The 9,890-nt window shown below is 38.2% G+C and overlaps 1 long non-coding RNA gene and 1 pseudogene across 2 annotated transcripts; one reads left to right on the forward strand and one right to left on the reverse strand.

The window, feature by feature from the left end:
- LOC137176728 (ribonuclease inhibitor-like) overlaps positions 1–9,890 on the forward strand; it is a 32,325-nt pseudogene that overhangs the window by 2,557 nt on the left and 19,878 nt on the right.
- On the reverse strand, positions 4,991–8,821 carry LOC137177352 (uncharacterized). Of its 2 annotated transcripts, none has more exons than XR_010926080.1 (3): positions 8,441–8,821; positions 7,938–8,021; positions 4,991–7,395 (listed from the first exon to the last, which is right to left on the reverse strand). It is a non-coding gene; the product is annotated as an uncharacterized lncRNA (long non-coding RNA). The 2 variants fall into 2 exon arrangements; XR_010926081.1 differs by having other exon boundaries at positions 8,606–8,818.

The following is a 9,890-nucleotide window of genomic DNA, read 5'->3' on the forward strand; positions in this document are numbered from 1 at the left end:
TGGAGTTTCCATTTTCTAAACTTGATCATTCTAAACCTTCTTTAGCTCTGAACAGATTATGAAACATTGAACGATTTCAAACACAATAATCTCATGGATGCTGAAGAGAAAACATTTTTTTGACTGAACTTTTTTCTACTGGTGTCTAACGACGAGCGCCGAGGCATTAAGTCACCTCGGGGAGTCTGGAGGCATGCCCCCCCTGGAAAATCTTTTTTTAAATGATGCAATTTGGTGCATTCTGGTCATGATTTTTATTCCTGGCAAAGGCACCAATTTATACATGAAAAGCATAAAATAAAATATTTTACCCTCATAAAGTATGCTATTTCTCTCCTTACTGACAAAACACTTGTAGGCCTACTTATTTTAACTATTCAACTATATTTTAGAATAAAAATAACACAAATATCTGAACTTATTATCTTTATCAACTTTAAAGGCAACCAGAATCTACATCAGTCAGTAAAAGAAAAAAGTTAAAATTCTTGTTACTTTCATATTAACATGACAATCAATAGTCTTATTGATCCTCCTTATTGGTTTGGTTCTTTATCAATACTGTTATTGGTTCTTTATCAATACTAAATAATTGCTTTATAAAAAAATAATTGTTTTAAAAAAGAATGAATTCAGAACAGGATTAGAATTTATTTATATTATTAAATATAACTAAACATTGTTTCTAGAGCAGCAAGAGGTAGGTAGGTGTGTGTGTGTGTGTGTGTGTGTGTGTGTGTGTGTGTGTGTGTGTGTGGAGGAGAGGCTGCAGTTTGAGAATAAATTACACCAAAACATTAAAAAGTGCTGATAAAAGAACCGGTAACATCGGAGCTTATCAATACTACAGTCTTTAATAATTTATCCTCGGGGCTCGTTTAATACCGGGTTTCGGTACCCATCCCTACAGAGAAATAAGTGCACATTAAATAAAACTGCCATACCTTTGATTATTTTGGAGAAAACAGACGTATAAATCGATGCATAAACAACCGCAGGAAGCTGGAACAAGCGTTGATGTCTGGAACAACAAACGTCTCTTTCCCTCGCCGTTTAATCGTTTACAAAGTGAAAAAAGCAGAAATGTGGTGGCAGAGTAAAATCTTTTTTGTGTTAGTGGTAAAAATAAACAGACTATGATGGAACAAATAATTCACTTTTGATGGAAATCCGTCTGTAGACGGAGCTCTTGCACCCATGTAATCTGCTTCTAACGCTACATGATTTCTTCTTTATTCAGATTGATGAACTGCAGTTTGTCAGAGATCAGCTGTGCTTCTCTGCTCTCAGCTCTGAAGTCCAACCCCTCCCATCTGAGAGAGCTGGAGCTGAGTGGAAACTCCAGTCTGAACAGATCAGGAACAAAGCTGCCATTTGATTTTCTGGAGAGTCCACACTGTAGACTGGAGACTCTGAGGTCAGACACCATTTCTTACTTCTGTGCTGAGATTAATATGATGTGAAAGTTGTGGTGACACTAAACTGCAGACATAAGGATGATTTTTATGAGGTAAAATCTCCTTCAGATTTACACATTCAAATGTTGTTTTCAAACATTTAAATACTATTTAAAGCCTCCCTCCAGTGTATTTTGGCATTTTTGAGATATTTCATATTTTTCTGAGTCATTTTCTGACCATGTTGATTAGCCACAATGTTCACCAAATATTTGTGGACAAATAACTTCATTTTGTGCTGAAAGATCAAAAATGTCAGCTGTTGTTAAAACTGAACAATGACGTATGACTATAGTAGAACGCTGCAGTCATACGTCATCCTCATAAAATCCCTTTGTTTTTGTGAGCGTCACAAAGGCTACTGATACAGTATCAGGCCCCCTTTTTCATACTAAATAGTCTACTGGATGCAGACGTGCTGCAACAACAGATTAATGCTTCAAATATAAATGATTTATTTCTATTAAACACTCTCCAACCAACATGTGCACAGAAAATAAGGTTTAATGTGGTTAAAGCAGGAAAGTCAGTAAATCAGTGTGCAGTGATGTATAAATGAATGTGGGTGATTGTTACAGTATCTGTTGTCCACAGCTGTTTATACTGTATGAAAAGCTTCTCCTTCACTTGATTAAATCCCTGCAGCATCTGAAGTCAGCAGGACTGATATGTTGATAAATCTGCAGCCTCTGAGAAGTGCTGCGCCAGAGCGCAGTGCCGTTACGCACCACCGTTCACTGTGTTTACCTTCATTAAATCTCCTGATGACACCAGGCTGCTACAGTAGAAACACACACACCTCTACACACATCAGTCTGGTCGGTTATAACTCGATATTCTGCTTTTTTATGAAGGAGACATCGGGTTAGCAGGGCTCATCAGCCTCTTTTTCAATTTTTTTTTTTAGCCAAAGTAGCGTCTCATGTTTTATCCTTGAGACACATTACGATGCAAACGCTGTTGTGTAACATTAATTACTAAACTATGTCACCGTGTACGAGGTGAGATACATTAGGCTATAATTATTGCTGAAATAGCATCAGTCCAATGGGCTATAATCATATAAACAGCTTCACCAAATACTTCTTTAAAATTTCTACCGTTATTATATTAAGTGATGAAAAAACTGCTCCATCTGTCTTTGGCTGCAGATTTGTGGTGATGTGTGTTCATGTCGTGACGCTCTGAACCATCCAGACATTTCCTGAAGAAAAGCTTTCCGTTTGTTGAGCTGACGTTATCACGTTTAACTGTGATTGGCACAAGTGTTTCACGGCTATGAGACCAGTGATGTGACTGGCTGAGAGAGTATTTATTAATCACCACACCAGTTGATCTATATTCACTCAGCCCTTTTACACGTTGCACTGCTGCACATACATGAACCAAAACAGCAGGTGACAGGTGTGCATGCAGGGCTCCACATTAACTTTTTGAGGCACTTGTCCTTCAGACAAGTAAATTTATCTTTCACTTGTCCATGTGTGACAGATGTGGTAAGGACATGTAACGAGACGACTCAAAGGATTGGTTTCCAGCCTTTATTTGCTCCTGCAGAAGACAATGTAACACATATGAATCACCTTCTGGTCTCTCCTGCACATCTGCTCCTAAACATGCAAAATAACAGAATTTACACCAGGAAATAGATGCTAAAATCTCTGCAGCGCTACGTTGACTACATGACGCAGGGCAGCCTGCCGTAATACAAATGGCACCAAGAAAGTTAAACAAAAGCATCTACAAAACTCATATTAACAGTCAAAACAACATGAAACAGCTAGTTAAAGTAATAGTATTAACAGGAAACAATATGCATTAAATGTTACAACATAAACGGTTCAATTTCCATAGAAAACAATAAAATAGTGCAGCAGCATTTTTCCACACAACTTACCCTCAGCAATGCAAAACAGCTGTGTGAGGGACAGAAGGGACGATGTGCAGCAAGGTCATTTCCACAGGAAACATTCATGAATAAAAATTCCTCATTGAGATAAAATTCACAAACACAAATTAGAAATAAGAATTATTAAAGTGTCTTTTTTAACTGTTACACATCCACAAAAGTCACTTGTCAGAGTAAAAATGACAATAATTAACTTTTTCATTTTGTTTGTGAACGTAGAAATCAGACCAACAAACAGTTGAAAGCATCCAAACAGTGTCAACATATAAATGATTCAATTTATGAATTTTATTCAAGCCATTACTTCCCTGTTAATGATCTTTTCATTTGATCCTGAATTGTGAAGCACTTTGTAAAGTCTGTTTCAATATGAGCTCTATAGATTAATTATTGATCATCCTTCTGACGTTTAATAATAATGATTGACAGTGTTTCTACTAGGATTGTTTTCGGGGGGGGTGGTAGGCCCCCTGAAACTACTAGTTATGTTACGGAGCAGGCGTGTCACAGATACGGATACGCGGTGTTGACAGTGTCGTCATAGATACGCAGTAAGATGGTTGTCTGTATTGCTGTATTTCTCTACACTGAGCTGAAATGAAACAAGTGCACAAAAAATAGGTAAATAAATATTAAACAAATATTAACAATATTTATGAACCTAATGTTGAAATATTAACAGTATTTATTTACAACACATAAATAAACGTCGGCCTTATGGATGATAGATGGACCAATCAGTCTCTATCTGAAAAACAAATCTGGATTCTCAGCCTCTATATGGTCCTTAATATAGATCAATGTTTGTAATATAACAACATAACAAAAGTGACTGATGGGGAATTAATTTGTTTCAACTTAAAGCCAAATCAAGACAACAGTTTGACTTAGAAATGAATCAGATGAATCAGCATTTTGTTTCCTAATAACTGAAAGTGTCAGTTTTAGTGCTGTGTTTACAACAGTTACTGAGGTCAACGACCTTCTAACAGCTGAAGAAAACATCATGTTAACAGAGTTGTTGTGTAGTGTTAGTACCTGTGTTAAAACATCTGTAAGTCCTTTTATAGCAGGTTTGAATCTTGTGCTTTGACTTTTGTTTGTTAGGATGTCCTTTAGTTTGGATAACAGATTGTGCCTTTAAACATATTTACAGAACAGTAATTCATCTAGATACAGGTGGAAGTCAGACCTTAACAGTTTTTTCTGCCTCCTGCTTTGAATGTGTTCATGTCTCTCCATCACCTGACGCCTGGGCTGCCTCTGTGTGTTTCTCTTTACTCCTTCAACTGTTTCTTTAAATCTTGAATCAGTTGCACCTTCTTCCTTTTCAGTCACTTCTTTACTTTCTCCTTGTTTTTCTTTCAACACCATTAAGTTACATCCTGCAATTCTTCCTCACTTCTGTCTCCTCTCTCCTGATTTCTTATCACTCTGAAAATGTAAAAGCTTTCCTTTAATAAATCTGCCAGCAGGGCCGGCTCTAGACATGTTGGTGCCCTAGGAGAGATCAGGATTTGGTGCCCCCCCCCCAACCACATTACCCCACCAGTACTGCCTCATCACCACCCTGTCATACATTGAGGAGCAGGTGGACCCAAATGCAGAGACCAGAGAGCAGGGCTGAAGAAAAGCGTCTTTATTTCAAAGACTGGCAGGAAAAAAACAAAAGCAGGATGAGCTGAGTAGAACAAGATACAAAAAAAAAATCGACTGAGCAGGAAACTGAGCAAACACGACAGAACAGAATTGACTAACTGAACAGACGACTCGACAAAGACTGAACTGAAAACTGAACTTCAATACAAACTGAAGTAATCAGACAACAAGGAACAGGTGGCACAATACAAGGGCAGGCTGGGAGCTGATAGGCTGGGGAAGACACTAGGAGCAGGGCAGGACCCACGAGGCTACTGCAGGGCAGGTGAGAGGAGGAGCACATGAAAACAGGAGGAGTGAAGGAACACACAAGAGAAACACAGAGCAAAGTAAAACCCAGAAAACACAACAGCACTCAATAACAAGCCAGCATAAATCAAAGTGTCTCTGAATAAATCAACCTAGGTACACAGCACTACAAGCTAACCAATAATCTAATACAGTCTTTCAAAGATACAACTCAAATAACATGAATGAGCAAAAAGACTGGACAACACAAGTGTAACACAGAAAACCAAAAGAAGAAAAAACACAAAGAGCCCAAACCATGAGTCCATGACACACCCGCTCATTCTACAGTAAAAATATGGACAACAAACATCAGACACCACAATGGTTTCAAGACAAAAATATATATTTTTATAAATTACAATTACTTTTCAAACAAACAAATCACGTTTCAAAGAATGAATCAATTGTTAAATATTACTATTATTAACTACCTTTACCTGTTAGTAACATCCAAGACGCTGGCACTTGATTATTGATAGATTACACTGGATAGACGACTCCTTCCATGATGTCATGTGCCCACAATGTTCTGGGGTTTCATTTATAAAACAGTGTGTAGGATCCACACTAACATTGTGCGTGCACACAAAAGCTAAAAATGGCGTGCACCGAAAAATAATCAGATTTATAAAACCATGCGTACACAAGAATGCACGTATGTTTCCCTTTATAAATCACAGTCCACCTGGAAATGTGCGTTCATGGATCAGCGTCATATCCCGCCCTCTACACGCCCACATTCAACCATAAATGGTCGATGCAAAAGCCTTCATGAATATTCATGTACATGTGTTTCTTTCACCGCACCAATCACTCTCTCTGTCTTTAGACGCCTGGCCAATCAGTGTTGAGAGTCAGTGTATCGGAGCCTCTCTTGTCACTTGTGCTCAGCAGCAGCAGAGGAAGGACCGCAACAGGCATGAACAGACATTTAACCTTTTATTTCCCCGTTTTCACACGTATTGAAATTATGTGTGTAACCCAAAACAACCATATACAACCTCAATAAACATTCCTGTGGATTGTTAAGTCAGACATCTCTGGTTAAATGTTTAACACACCCTGCAGTGGGCCAGCTCCCAGTTAACCAGTATAAGTAGTTTTTACACCACTCACTCAATATGTAAAATACAATAAACACTATATTAGTTTATATTTACTCCAAAATCCAGCATACAGGTATTTCTCTAATTGACACAGTGATCACAGGTGGTGAAGATGAGCCGGTGAGGTGACTGGAGAAGGCAGAGTGTGTGTGGCAGCCACCGCTGTGTCTCCAGTGTCTCTGTGCTTGACAATACAGCCGTGTTTACTGTAGCCATTTAACACATATAAACTACATGGGAACTCATACTTGGTGATATATGCACAGTATAACCAAATATTAAAAATCTATAATTGATGTTTGATATTAAGTGAAATTAAATGTGTGAGAGGATTATTATACAATCTGCCTTCAATTCACTTCAATTCTGCGTCGTCGATTTCCCCTGTCTCTAAAATGTTCCTACGCATGGGTAAGAGTTTAGGTGCAGGTGCGCACATTGTCCCATCAAGTTTGTTTTTATAGATCACAACTTTTGCTTGGGAAGTGGCGTACGCCTCTTTCAGGTCCGTTCCTGAAAAGAAATGAGATCCCTGGACTGTTCTCGTGGGTTTTGAGTATTTCACTGCAATTTTTCCAGTCATTAAATCAATTACTGATTAGTTTGTAGTTTTTTTGTGAGAACAGGTTGCAGCAGAAGCAGTAAAGACTTTTTTTAATTTTTTTCTTGGAATATACCCAACCAACTTCTCTTGATTTTCTCTCCATTCACTTATTTTCTGTAGTAGTGGTGGTGATGGGAACTTCTCCCATCCTCTCATTTTGTAAATGTAGAGTCTTATTTTAGCTGATATGGCCTCTGCTGACTATCTCTGTCCTCATCATATCAGACAGGGCTGCCAGTCAGCAGGATCTATAGCTGCTGCCTTGATGGACTCACATACTTCAGGATCTGTTCCAGTTGATGGTGTCTGCAGGCTGTAGAGTAGTAGAAGTGTCTGTTGTGTCTGTTGTTGCTTCACCTGCAGGCAAATCTAAACATACATGTAAATATAGTTATTAATCCTTTAGTAAGGACACACAATGATTCATAAATGACAACACATCAGACAATAAACACATCTGAAGCATAAATTATAGATAACGGTTGACCAGAACTGTTCAATTACATGAGTGAAAAAAGGTCAAGAATCCAAGTTTAAATTATTTTAGATGGAATAAGTTATTCTAGCTTTAATGTGTCCTGTAGACAACTTGAATAAATATAGATGGTTGCAGTCTAATATTGATTAGTATTTAAGTTAGCTATGTTCCCTTTATAATATAGAAATTATATTTATGATTCAATATATTTTATTGCACTAGTGTTACCATGATAACACAAGTATGTAAGAAACCATTTAATAAAAGATAATATTGATATTTGACTTGAAATTAACAAGGTGTAACTGTGACATTCAAATACTACTACTACTACTACTACTACTAATAAATATATTAATAATAATAATAATAAAGACAACATAGCAGTGTATTATCAGTTACACAGAGACCACAAATAAGTGGCTGAACTGACCTGCTTCAGAGAGTGGTGTAGATGGGAGATCAGATGTAACTTCTCCAGCAGCTGGAGGCTTCTGCAGATATTTCCTGAGTGCATCTGGACAGTTATAGAGTAGATATCAGCCTGTTACAAGCAAAAACATGTAGCTGCAGACAAACAACTGCTGCAGCCTGTTGCACCAGCTGTGTGTCAGTTCAAACTTAGTTATAACGTAAATTATTATCACTAAGTTGTGATTTATGCATCACTAAAATAAAAGCTTTCACCACTGAGATAAGTTACAACATAACTCTAATTGCTGCCATTTAGCAACACAGTAATCCAGTAGAGATCTAATTTATTGATATGATATTTCACTATTGATCCAGTTTACTACAATGTGCTACGATGCCAAGTGGCTCATGCCAGCTTACACATAGTTGGTGCAACCCAGTGCAGAAATCTATGTTTTTATGGATATAGCGTTAGCCATTATCACTGATATTGGTCAGTGAAATTTCAGCACAAAGCCTTACGTTGTAGGAAGGAGCAGTTATCCAGATAGCTCGCTACTGGCTTGTCATTCAGTCTCATATCCTTCAATCTGTAACGATATGTGAGTCCAGCAGCTATCGTAGCATCATTATCTAGCATTAGCTTTATTGCTACTTAGCTAGCTATGTTAACATTAGACGACATACCTCTATATTGGACTTTCTTTTCCTCCTCCCTCTTTTCTCCATTTTCTTTCTTGTGCATCTGAAGGTTTGGACCTTTTCATTATGTAATAAAATGTGAATATCTGCCTCTTGACATCTCGTCACAGACTTGTCTGTCTGTGATGCATCATCCCTCTTTTTCAGTGCGCACAGTAGAGGTGCAGAGCAGATGAAACATTGTGAGGATTTTTTTTTTGTGACTTTTAACTTGTGTGGTGGGACAAGTAAATTTCTTTTCCATTTGTCGTATAAAGAAATCAGACAAGCCTGAATTTATTTTTATTATAAATATTACTAAACATTGTTTCTAGAGCAGCAACAGTAAATGGTAAATGGACTGTACTTGTAGAGCGCCTTTCTAGCCTTCCGACCTCTCAAAGCGCTTTTACACCACGAATCACATTCACCCATTCACACACATTCATACGCTGAATGGGTACAGGGGCTACCATGCAAGGTCCCAACCTGACCATCACAGGAAATCTAATCATTCACACACATTCATACACTGATGGCACAGCCATCAGGAGCAATTTGGGTTTAAGTATCTTGCCCAAGGACACATCGACATGCGGACTGGAGGAGCCGGGAATTGAACCGCCAATCTTCCGATTAGTGGACGACCCGCTCCTGACCCTACCTCCTGAGCCACAGCCGCCCAGCTGCAACAGTTATGTTTACAACAGCAAAGTCACTTTATAAACTCAATAATATCTCTGGAAACAAATGTAAAATGTCAATAAAATAAATAATATTCCTGACATGAAAATACTGAGTGAAGTTTAGAAAGAAAGAAGAAGACAGACATCAGTCAGTATCAGTCCTTCCTCCTGTCCTCCTCCTCCTCCCTCTGCTGCTGATGTGATTGACTGCTGCAGGTACCGCTGGTAGAGAGGAGAGGCTGCTTTGTCTCAGCCAGCAGCTGAGTTTACAAGAATGAGCCAAATTTGAAGATTGGTGGCAAACTAAGCTAAACAGTTAGACTACATACAGACAGCTTTAGTTTTAGCTTGTTGCTAACAATTAGCTATTAGCCGAGCTAGCGCGCTGTGGTTGTGTAAAACATAGCAGCGGTGGATGAGAGACTGCGGACAGAGCAGTTGAAAATATCACTTTTCTACATGTTTATGCTTGTTGATCAGGTGTATTGATAGAGTATTGGCTTTTTACTCGCTAAGGTGTTATTGCACTTAAGAAGTAACGAGCGTAGTTGTCGTCAACTCGAGTAATCTTCACTTCACATGTGATCTGCTGTTCACTGACTTTG

The sequence above is a fragment of the Thunnus thynnus genome, chromosome 24, assembly GCF_963924715.1.
Source record: "Thunnus thynnus chromosome 24, fThuThy2.1, whole genome shotgun sequence".
Classification (NCBI taxonomy): Eukaryota; Metazoa; Chordata; class Actinopteri; order Scombriformes; family Scombridae; genus Thunnus; species Thunnus thynnus.